This window comes from Chlamydotis macqueenii, chromosome 5, assembly GCF_036417535.1.
Source record: "Chlamydotis macqueenii isolate bChlMac1 chromosome 5, bChlMac1.mat, whole genome shotgun sequence".
Classification (NCBI taxonomy): domain Eukaryota; kingdom Metazoa; phylum Chordata; class Aves; order Otidiformes; family Otididae; genus Chlamydotis; species Chlamydotis macqueenii.
The window spans coordinates 25518776-25531191 of NC_141560.1; the positions used below are offsets into that span (position 1 = coordinate 25518776).

General features: G+C 41.3%; 1 protein-coding gene across 2 annotated transcripts in view; it reads right to left on the reverse strand.

The window, feature by feature from the left end:
- The window catches only part of ESRRB (estrogen related receptor beta), a 102295-nt gene that overhangs the window by 73099 nt on the left and 16780 nt on the right, over positions 1-12416 (reverse strand). The window lies entirely within an intron of this gene.

Consider the following 12416-nt stretch of genomic DNA (forward strand, 5'->3'; position numbering starts at 1 on the left):
TATCACTGCGAGTGGAACAGAACCTGTTAGCACTGTAGTCGCTCCTAGAAGGTAGCAAGTACTGACTACATTATTACAGAAAGAAGGTTTTCTATCATGGCAGAAGCCGTTTTAATATGGCATCCTCCTCAAAGATTTTCCTCTACGGCTGTTAAAGGTATTTACCCTGGTTCAGTAGTCCATATCATGAATAGTGTCCAATCTTTATCCTAACTCTCACATTGGGGAGGTACCAAAGATACAGTGAGACCACTCAGATGTCATTTTCCTAGAAGACAACAGAGACAATGAGGATTGAAGATAGGGAGTCAAAATAATGGCAACGCTAAATGAATGGATTGTCCCCTGTTAAATCTGCATTTAATTGTTGCTTATTGCTAATCATTTACTCTGTTAAGAAAAGAACCCTGACAAACTAGTCACTGACTAAGAAAAACATAAAGAGGATATTTGAAACAAGTAAGTATTCATCATATTGTGATGTGGACAAGCTATATTCTAGACTAGATGAGAAATTCCTGTATCTCCTGATGAGACACAATAGATGCTCTTGATGAACCAATTACGAGTTCAAGACAATATACCTGTCATTCGTAACTCAGGCTACGAGAGCCCAGCAATTCAGATCCCAATGACCCAGTTACACTCCCAGCTGTCACTCACCTACCCAAGTGACCATCAAGAGACACTGCCAGGGAACCAGATAGGGATCTCTCTCTTCCACAGAGGTTTAACCTAAATGTACCTACAATTTCTATGTGTCACTTTATTAGGAAGAGACTGCCAAACTAGATGGTTTTAAGACACCATAACACGATTGGGTATACTCAAGTATGAGGAAAAAAATCTCAAGGGGCATAACGTGAGGGCATGAACTGAAACATAGCAAGGTCTGTCTGAACATAGGAAACACTTTTTCACTGTGAGGGTGACCAAGCACTTGCACAGGTTGCCCAGAGAGGTTATCTCCCATCTTGGAGATATTAAAAAACCATCTGAACATGGTCCTGTGCAACTGGCTCTAGGCAGTCCTGCCTGAGCAGGGGGTTGGACCAGATGATCTCCAGAGATCCCTTCCAACCTCAGTCATGCTGTGATTCTGTGAGAAAGCAAGAGATTGCTTCATTTAGGAAACAGTGTGCAAATACAAAAAAGATGCACTAATAAAGACAGTAATGTATTTCCCAAAGACCCCACCAAACTCATACAGGAAACACTAAGGTTTCTCTTTCCTCGTCAAGCTTCTTTACCATGAGACGTCCACAGAAGGTGGAACCGCTCTTCAGGGGATGTGGTGACAGTGTTCAAACATACATAAGATGCAGAAGGGAGTGTGCAGAGTCAGACCCCTCAGGGATGACAGAGAGCCTCCCCTGAGGCTCCACAAGGTTCATAAACATGAAAACTTTTCTCCGTTAATGCAGTAACGAGAGCACTTCCAAGATGCCCGGCAGAAACCCACGTGTACTTTTTAGAGGACAAAGGAATTTGAACGTTTCTGAAGAGCTGACCTGCGGACAGAAAGGCGGGATGGCTCCTCTCCAGGCAGAAAGGTGGGACGGCTGCTCTCCTGTCGCAGGAGCGGGTGCCCAGCGCACTGTCGGCCAAGCCCTGCAGATGGCTGCAGAGCTCTTCCAGCTCCTACCTGTGCTGGAGCCAGGGCAGGTGGAGGCACAGTCACCGGCCAGTGCCCCCCTGAAGGAAGCAAAACTATTCTCCTTTCGAAAAAAGGACGCTTCTCTCCATGCTGCCTTTATTTCTACCCAAATCTAACAGCCAGTCGCCTGCAGGCTGATTATCGCTGTCTTTAACCTCCCAAAGATCCTGTGTTTGCAAGTTTTCCCACAACGACAGCTGAAAGACAGAGATGCTGTGGCTCTCAAGCGTGACAGCAAACTCCTCTTACAGGAGGAGAATGTGTTGCTCAAGATGGTTCCCTCACTAAGGCTCTGTAGTTCTAAGCAGCTCAGATATTTGAAAAGATTTATCCATTCCTCCTCTAGTCCACGGCTGCCCTATCTTCCTCCTCCCTTCCCCAGACCTCAACCTAACTGTGCTGAGTGGCTGCCTGGTGCAGAAGAGCAGCCTACACCCCACGTCAGGCTCCATCACTGTCCTTGAAACAAGCCACCTCTGTCCACCGGCTTCCCCCAAACTCTGGCTTAAGCTCTTTTTAAAACAAAAATGAGGTCTCCGTCCCTCTGGATGCTCTCATTCCTCCGAAGCCATGTCTAGTATTTCCTCTTCTCCGCCTCCAGTATTACACAGCAGATCTATGCAGGGACCAGGTCGGGTTTTGCATCACAAAATTTTGGGTGCAAACCCTTCCTCTGTCTGAAGGGGGTCATGAGTTTTTTTCTGCCCACCTCCTATTAGTTACACACTCTGAGCGCAGGAGAGTCTGCTGTCCACACAGGCCTCCCACCACGCTAGGACAGCCACCCACCACGGGCGCGCTGACACACAGTGCAATTCGGTACCCGAGCCACATCGCCTCCCTTGAAAGTCCCAGCTGCAGCCAGGCAGCACGAACGCTCCTTTATGGTATGTATTTACCTGGTCCCTTTTCAATCTACGCATTTGAATAAAATAAATTATCTCCTCAGAGGGAATCAAGAACTTATAACAGACACCAGCCGCCCAACCTCTTTTAATCCATCCAATATTAGACTCGTTAGTCATCGGGATAACAATCCTATTTGCAAATCATCTACCTTTATCAGATAACCAGTGGGACCTAGTACAATATCTATTAGTCCAACAACATCACCACCAAGATATATAACTGCTTCTGTACAAAAACCTTTCTTCTAATCCTTCTTAAACTCAACAAGACTGATTGGCTTTTATTATTCATGAATTAATTTTTAACTCTTGGTCCAACAGGGGAATTGAATCCATATAACATTTTGCAGAGACCGAAGCAAAGTAATAGTATGTTGAAAAAGCAGAGCAGCCGAAAGCAGGTATTTTTCCTTCTTTCAACCAACAATTAAAGGGGCAGGGGTGTTTTTCCCTAAACACCTGAGGGGAAAATTCTAAGAAAAATTAGTTTATTAAACCATGTATAAATCACTGTACTGTGAGAGCTTTTTGGGTTTTGTTTCATAACTATGTTATTTTAAAAAGGCTGTGGAATTAAATTTGTTGATATTTTTTAAATAAGTCCATGTTAGAATAGGAACTGAAGAGGGGAAATTTCAACCTAGACAGTCTGTATTAGTAGAGAACTAATGATCATGGGCAGTGATTAGGGCTTACAGTTCTTTCTGCAACGACAGTCCCCTAGCTGTAAATGCTAGAAGAAAAGGAACCGCTCTGTTTTAAAATACAAAACACTTCTAAAAGAATAAAAAGAGAACGGTCAGAAACACTGTTAGTATTGAAATAAAAAACCAAAGTAACTCATCGTCAAATAACCTTCTAAGCAAGGGATTCCATAAGGGGAAGCACACTGTATTTTGTGCCTTCCAAAACTAAAATCACATTAAAAAGAAAAAAAAAAAAAAAAGAAGAAAAAAAAAGTTTTCAAAATAACCAAAAACTAAACAAAAAAGAAATTCCAAACTACTGACTTTTCTGGCTACAACACGAGCCCAGCTTTATCTGGACAACGTTATAACTGGATCTATGTTCTGCACACCATTTTTCAAATTCCTTTCTGATATTTTACTTAAAGAAAATCTCTACTCCTCTTTAAAAATCACAAATTCTGATATGCATTGATTTATAAACAGAAAATCTAACTGTATTTGTTTAGTAGCACCTAACCCTATATAACCTATAATTATAAATTTTTTAAGAGAAACATCAATGCAAATGTTACACATGGTATATTTGTACCGCATTCTATATTTATAGAACACCTTCTACGCAAGGCTATCCATATATTTTAAAAACCTTAATTAAGAAAGACTCAGAACAACCTTGTGATGAAGACAGACATACCTATCCTTATTTTGTTAATACATTTATACATGAATATATACACAGAAATATGCAACCATATGCAGAGAGGCTTGAATACGTGTACAAAGAGACACTGTATGGATAAATGCTTAAGTGAAACAGTACACTCTGCAATATCGAATGAACATGTGGTTATATATAAAATTATCTATTTCATGTATATGTGTGTTCTATTAATTTATACTATGTGCACATGTACATAAAATGAAGTGTGTACACACACATTCTGATATACATCCATCCATGCACTTACAGTTCCCTATATGCACAAAAATTGTTTCTCTCACACCTGGACTGATTCTAGCCCTCTACAGCGTGTTTCGGGCCACTACGCAACTTGTATGAATTATTCCGAAGGAGATGCGTCTGGCATCATCTATGTAAAGTAACGCATACGGACACAGCGATACACTTCTTCATTTTCAAAATTTGCTAAAAATCTATTACGGTAAAAAGAAACCACAAAAAGTAAAGTCAATGTCCTTCACAAAAGTCCAAGCACCGAAATGCAAGTTCCCGTGTCAGGATTTCCTTGGCTTTGAATGCGAGTCTCGACTGTACCAGACAGCTGTGGCCCCCTCCCTGCCCCAGTCCCTGGTCAGGCTGCATCGCAGGCTGCGCATCGACGCTTGGAAATCGCTGCTCCATGTAGTCAGGTGTATGGAGAGCCCTGAGCCAGCCAGATACCTCTGCACTACTGATGAACCTGATAACAAAAATTGCCTACTAAAGAGTGTCAGGCAATAGACACCAACATTTTTAGTTTTGTAAGAGAATGTTTTCCGTGTCTCCCGGTACCATTACAGCCTTCATCTACAAAAATTGCCAAAAAACCCTCATCGACAGAAATACAAAAACTATGAAGAAACTGAACTAAACTCTTAGAGATAAAAGTAGATGCAACATGATGTATGTCTGAAAAGGAGCTGAAGGAGGACTGAATTTACGTGTTCTAAAGAATTAAATTGCTCTTCTTCCTCTACAGCACTTTCTGAAGTCTTAAAACTAGATAGCAATCACATCCCGTACACGGTCCAGAAGCAAAGAAAAATAAAACAACAGCAACTCCTCAAAATCGCTGTATAAATCAGAGATTGTTTTAAAAAATAAAAAGCAAAGTATGAAGAAAATGCACGCATCGAAAATGCCTATCGGCTAATTCTGGTTATGTGCACTAAAAAAAAATTCTAAACCAAATCCCCGAAATCAGTAACACCCTATGTTCTCTACTGCTATGCTGCCACATCTATGAAAAACTCATCTAGGTAAATACAATTTCTTAAATCAGGAAACAAATAATATGTTTGAGAATGAACCCCATCAGATTGACTGAATAAAAACAAAAACAACACAGAAGACTTTAGAAAAATAAAATCTGTTGCAGAATACTTCTCTAGTGTCCTTATTTTCAGCTGTTGTAAATGGTGTAAATCTCAGTGAGAAATTTGGTTTGTAATCATTCATGTCAGCACATTTAAAAAAAATACTTGCGGCAACTGATGGAAAATCATATTTCTGTCTTATTTTCACCCAAGTGCTTACACATTCTTAAAATTATCATCTCCGTATGCAAAATCGTAATGGGAGAATTGAACATTTTTTTAAAGCTGTTCTTTTGACCTTTCTCTTGAGCAAAAGGACAGCGAGACAATACACTCACCAGCATTGTTCACAGTGACGGCTCCATCACCGGAGATTGAGGGCCATTATTACTAAAGGCAACTTTAAAGTGCCAGGAGAAAAAAGGGAAAAATTAAAAATAACACTTCTAAATATGCGGTATGTACAAAAAGCCTTTCAGAACAGTAGACACAGAGCAAGAAGAAATCTTCAACTAAAACCAGCTGCAGTAAAACACAGACAATCAATTCAAAACAAAAGGTGTGATAAGAAATTGTCTCCTGTTATGCAGGATACTCTGAGCTGGAGGTCTCACTTCTCTCACTCACGTTATAGGCTATTCTAATTTAACAAAAATATATGACCCTTAAAATACATGGTAAATCCAACATAATTTCCAGGAAATGGAAAAGGAAAATTGGGACTGAAGGAAGGGGTTCTCATCAAAGAACCTACTAAGAAGAAACTAGAATAGGCTTTCTTTTCCTTCCAAGCCTTCAACAGGATGCAACATTTGCAAGATGCCCTTACGGTCACGACAAAAATTGTATAAAAACAGCCATCCCTCTCTACATTTGAGCTACTCCCTCTCACATACTCAAAAATGCAAGAAAAAAAAAACCCTCTATCCAAAACAAGAAGAGTCCTATCACAGATTTTATTGCGATTTAAGTCCTATCTTGAAAACAAAAAAGAAAACAAATAAGACACAATATTCACATGAAAAAGCAAAGTAGCCCTCTTTGCTTCCTATGGACACATATGTTTTTGACTTTATGAACAGATTCTGTGTTGCTCACTAAATCCTTACAGATCAAGAATATTCTTTATAGGATGACAAAGTCATCCTAAGGGTAGCTGACAAGACTGAGATTTGCCAGGATCCCCCAAAATGAACAGGATTTCTTACATATTTATTCCTCCCCCATTCAGAAAGGGAGTGTAAGAAAATTCCAGCTCAGCGGGGACACAGAGCCATCGCAGGTTGTGTGATAACAGCTTGCCACCTGCTTTTCGCAAGTTGTCTTTGCGGAGTGCAAGGGGCACTGAATAGTAACGTTGCCTGTGGTGACAGGAATGCACTGAACAGCTCAGTATGCAAAAGCACTTACTGGTACACAGTGCTCTTCACAAAGGGCATTGCAGAATGCTTTCCAGACTGTGTCAGAAGTGCTAGGAGAGGAAATATTAGTGCGTGTGTCGCGGGATGAACATAAGCACTTGCCGTCACAATAAAAGAAGGTATAAGCAAATGCGGGTACAATGCTGCTCGTAGCAAAAAAAAAAAAAAAAAAAAAAAAAAGGGACCTGAAAGGGGAAAAAAAAAAGAAACTTAGCAGCAGTCAGACTAGAAGGAGCATTTCTTTGCAAGAACAGGAAGGGTTAACAGTATCATACAAGCTCCAGTCCAGTCAAGATAGGGTCAAACGATGTGCAGTGAAAGTTTCAAGTCCTCAATCCCCCAGAGCTTGTTTGCTAATTACATTTGCAATTACAAACATGACAAATATATTATTATACAGTGCGTTCCACCTTGAGCAGGCATGTTTCTCCTCACGGACAGTCACTGCCAGCAGCCAGACTCTGAAGCACTGGAAGAATCAAAGCGCACCGTGCTCCAGCTGCAAGGATCATTTTGTGGGCATCTCAACTGCTCTGAAGAGACAGGGCAAAGCTTTAGAAAGGCAGCATAGCAAGGTGGGAAACAAGTGCAGAGAGTAAGTTACTGCAATTTAACTCCTAAGAACTAAAACCCACTAGGTCAATAGCTATTACTAATAAATGCTAATAAAAATACTACTAAAATTATGTTCTCTTCTTGATGACAGTCACAAAGCACTTTACACATGGAAGCTACATAAAGGTGACTACATTCCCAACTCAAATGCAGCCCATACCAGACAGACAGAAAGAAATAATCATTTTCCTATTTTCAGCAAGGTCACCATAGCCAAGTACTGCTAACATCTTCTTTGTTAAGTGCCTTTGCTAAACAAACAACCATCTGATTCATAGTTTGCCGTGGAAGCTCTGATCTTTCCTCCCCCGCCCCCCCCCAGTTTCTATAGCAGCACTACCTAGGAACCTCGCTGCTGGGTACTGGCCGGATGCTAAATTTACTTGTTCACACTGTCTGAACTAAAAACTCTGTTGTCCTCCCTGGCTGTAAGTTACCGTCAGTAGCTCCATGGACTAAAGAACAGGTCTTACTGGGAAGAATTTCCCAGTCTCTGCAACCTACAGCAGAAGGGCTGACGTGCAACACGAGCTGCTGCTACGACCCCCGACTCCTAAACCGGGTAGCGCAAGTTAGAATCAGAGTAGGGGAAAGGATTTTAGCTTTTATATCCAAGCTTCATCACCATCTTTTTCTACTTTTACTATTTCTTTCCTTAATTAAATCTCTCTTAGACATTTTAGACTCTTTGGAGAAATTCTACCGTTCTCCCAATAGAACCTGTGAAGTTCATTTAGTCTCAGGTTTAAACCTTGTACCTTCTCCCTTCTTCCATTCCTGCGAGAGTTTGTGTCCTTTGAGCTCTGGAAAAATTGGTAGAGAGACCCACTGACACAACACATGAAACTTCTTGTTGAACTAAAATGGCTTGAAGAATAGAGGTGTTTTCAAATGACATGAAATTTCGAGCAGTAGTAACAGCGCAGAAACGGGGCTGGGGAGTAACAGTGGAGAAGGCTGAGAGCAGAGCAATGTTCTTTTGGAGGGGAAGAAAACGGGATGTGAAATCTCTGTCACAGCAACTTTCTCTGATGCAGCCTCTCCAAAGTCTTTCCCCTCTCAGGCTAAATGCAATATTTATTGATTACTTCAAATCAATACAATGAAAAAAAATCATATTTTTCAAATATATTGATCTTTCCATATTTCTCAATAATTGATAATGATGAGATCATCTTTACTTTTCAAGTGGAATTGGAAGAGGGGGGAAAAGTTAATACGAACACTTTAAAGGTACTAGTTTCCTCATCAGCCTTGTGCTCAATAAACTTAGTGTACCGAGACCCTGTTCTATGATGGGAACCTCGTCAGAAACCAGTAAACAGGCCATTTCCCTTACAGAAGTTTTTCAATTTATTCTGTCAATAAAACAAACAACTCCTTCCCCATTCTCCCCAATTAACAACTCCTCCCTATCCCAGACTCTCAGAGATACTCAGAGCAGACAGTTGCATTCAGCTTCTCTGACTCAGATTTCCTCCCATTCACGGAATATGGAGATTTCCAGTAACCTCTGAAATCAAGTCACATTTCCTCAGTCTGTGCATTACAGTCCGTGACAACAACTTTGTTAATTCTCTGTTGCAGGGTCTGGAATTCACTCCTCCATCGACTTAAAATTCCAATGTTATACCTTTCCGTCTCTCTGTCAAATATTATCACTTATTCCTTTCAACTTTTTCCTTCTGTTCATAAAATAATTTTCATTTTTATCAGATCAATGACTCATGTGTCTTTCTTGTACATCAGAGGAAACAGTGTAAGAGACATAGCATCTGGCAGGTTGCCCTCATTTGCCAGTGATTTTTATTTTCCCTTCACCATGGTTCCTTGGTCAGTTTCTGTCTGTCATGTAGAATATTAATTAGAAACAGAGATAGGAATTTTGTCATCCTATCAACATTTCTAGTGGCAACTATAACTAGGCAGAAAAAAATTCTCCGAGATGTGGAAGTTAATACGGAAAAGTAAAAACACCGTATTTCACTCTCCTTTGAAACAGCCTTAGGTTTGCGTATGAGCGCGATGCAACACCAATATTCGGTATGACCATACACACGTATGTGCATATACCTACACATAAATATTTATAGATGCACACATGTATTTGTGTGTGAATATAATCACATCTTTTATATGTCGGAGTGTACAGCTGTGGTGTCTGCACACGCATGCCCTTCCTGCTGTACTGCAGACAGACGTTGTCAGTACAGTGTAACTAACGTGTTCTCGCCATATGCCCTCACCTGAGGGACACACTGCAGGTACAAATCACTGTCTGTGGTAGTTCCCCAATCCGAACTCATACAAAAGCTCCTTCCTTCCTTCCTTGAAGCCTCATCACCTACCCCAGGTATAATTCTCCCAAAGGTGAGTACCAGAAGGTAGTAAGCAGTTGCAAGAGAGTGGATTCATATGCAAGAAATGAAATACATATGCTGCCTTAGGACACAGGCACAGAGGGTCAAAATTAGGAGGAAGCATTTTCTTACTCTCCCCGCAAGATCCTGCACTGAGGAAAAGCACACAACCCGCTGACCAGAACTTCCGCAGGTTCCTGGTGTGATCATGCAGATCAAAACGCGCAGGCAAAGGAAAGGAAAATTTCACTGCTTGAGGAAGACAAATCCAAAACCTGAAGAGTGAGATTAGGGACAATTAATTCCTCTGCTTAGCTTTTGTTCAGACTCTTATTGGGTCCGACTGTTACAAAAATTAAGTTCTCCTTAAACTCCAAGGTGAAAAGAGTCACCTCTTCTCTCCTTTGCCTTGGTCATTCTCTCTCTCTCAATAACTGTGAGGTGAAATACAGTTTCTAGGTAACTGTATGGATCACGTATTGAGTGACCACGTCCTCTTCTCTTCCTACATTTTACTCTTTCTCCTATTTTTTCCTATAGCTTAACAAGCAACTAAACAAGAAGAGGCAGCTTGCAATATTTTTAAATTCACTCCTAATTTAAGATTTAATTTGACAAAAATTGCTGTCAACATAATTAAAAGCAGTACTTTCTTAAAAAAGGAAAATAACTATTAAAATATTTTCAATGGTTAGCAATCAGAAGAATAAGTCAGTACAATAAGGGTAACATGCTCACACAGCTAGGTAGCGATACAGACACACATCCAATACCTATATTTACATTATACATTCACAATATAATGGTGTTACAGTGGGAGAAAAAAAAATGGCTAAAGGGATATATATTGGGCCAACTTTTATCCTCAGCTACAGGAATGCAATCTGAAATCTAACTTTAACAAAATCAGAACGTAAAGCAAATCAGTACCTGACGCACTGCACATATACCTTTAAACACACTATATTTTTAAGGCTTCTCACATCTTTTCCTTCTCTCAGTAACTTTTTTCAGACTTAGCCATACTTCCCTGCACCGTTGTACTCCTTGAACTATTTTTTTAAAAAGAGATTGAAAAATAGAGGTTGAGCTGTTTTAAATTATATCCCTCTGTCTCTCTTCCCCAACCTGAACAATATTAAAGAGAAGGTTAGCAGGCACACAGAACCAAGCCAAGCACTTCTCCAAACAGAGACCTCTCCAACAGTTTCTCATCTCAAAGAGCAGCACTCTGTCTACTTTAAAGCCATAGGGACTCAGTGGCACTTCCCCGAGGGCCACCTTCATCCATCTACTCAGCGGCCAAGGAGTTGTGAAGGTGGGTAATCTGCGCTTGACATTATCAAGAGCTGACTGAGAGCCCATGGAAAAGTAAGAGGTGAACAGTAATACAACATGCAGATCACTCCTCACTATTTTAATGCTATTCCAAACGTAGAAAAAATAAAAGGAAAAAGTTAAGAGACAATATAGTAAGTGATGAAGATCTAGCTTTTGACTGTGGCATTTTGTTCCTTTTTTTTTTTTAAATGAAGGTAAATGCACTTTCTATATTTGCCTTAATATGAAAAGACTCCTAGCAGTACATAGAATACATTTCCCTTAAGAAACTGTTTGTTTATTTTTAATTCAAAATGAAGCAGCCACAAGTGGGGAAAAGAAAATCACATGGGTTAGATTATTAATTTCTATTAACAATAGTAAGTCTCATTGTAATGAAACTGCTGGAAGCAGGGGATTAAAGGAAGAAGAAATGAGTGTCAGGACAGATGGAATATCAGGAAACAAGAGACAGGAAGACAGATAAAAGACAGCTGTAATAAGGAAAGAGGGGTAAGTATCACTGAGATGGTTTTGTTTGGTTTTAATTGTTTTAATTTTACTAAATATAATGTGTTCATAAAACAAAAGCAGTGAAACAGGCAAAATTACTTCACTCTCACCTCTGATGACACCACAGAACCTGCGTAGGTGACACACGGATTAACACGCAAACACACAAAAGGGGACCCTGCTCAGGGTGAGATTTATCGGAGAGGAGAAACGCATCTAGCGCGAATTGCCCCAGTCAGCTGGATGCCAACGCCGAGATGATTTTGCCTTGTTTCCTAACTTCCCCAACAGGATCACACCGAACTTAACGTGCTGAAGTGATGTTAAGCACGGCACGGCCAGGCACAGCCCATACAAAGCGCAGTAGCAGGTGCGGAGGCAGCAGCCAGCGCTCCCAGAGCGGGATGCCTGCGTGCCAGCGCCCCCCGCTCCGCTCCTTCCCCGGGCAGGCTATCCAAACTGTGGGAAACTAAATTTCCACCCGGCATTTCAGGTGAAAAAAAAAAAAGGGGGGACTTGTCAAATAAAAGACAGCGCTGTAGTGCATCTACTCGGTGTAATTTTATATGCGCATCTCTTTATAAACACCTAGTAATTCACCTAATAAAAATCCCAGCACAGGCAGAAAGTAAAACTGCGCAGGAAGGACTGGTCGCTGGTAGCCGCCTGCTCCTAGGAGGTGAAGCACCAGAGGGAGAAGTTACAAGGCGAGCAAGCAGCACGCCGCCCCCCCAAAGCGCTGCTCCCGGCCCCTGCCGCACCTGCCCGCGCGGAGGTGCGCGCCGCCCCGCCGCTCAGGTGCGGCTGGCACAGGCGGTGCCCCGCGGGGGCGGGAGGCCGGCGGTCCTGCGGCAGGGAGGCAGCGGGGCCGCTGCCCCGTCCCACCCGCAGCGGGA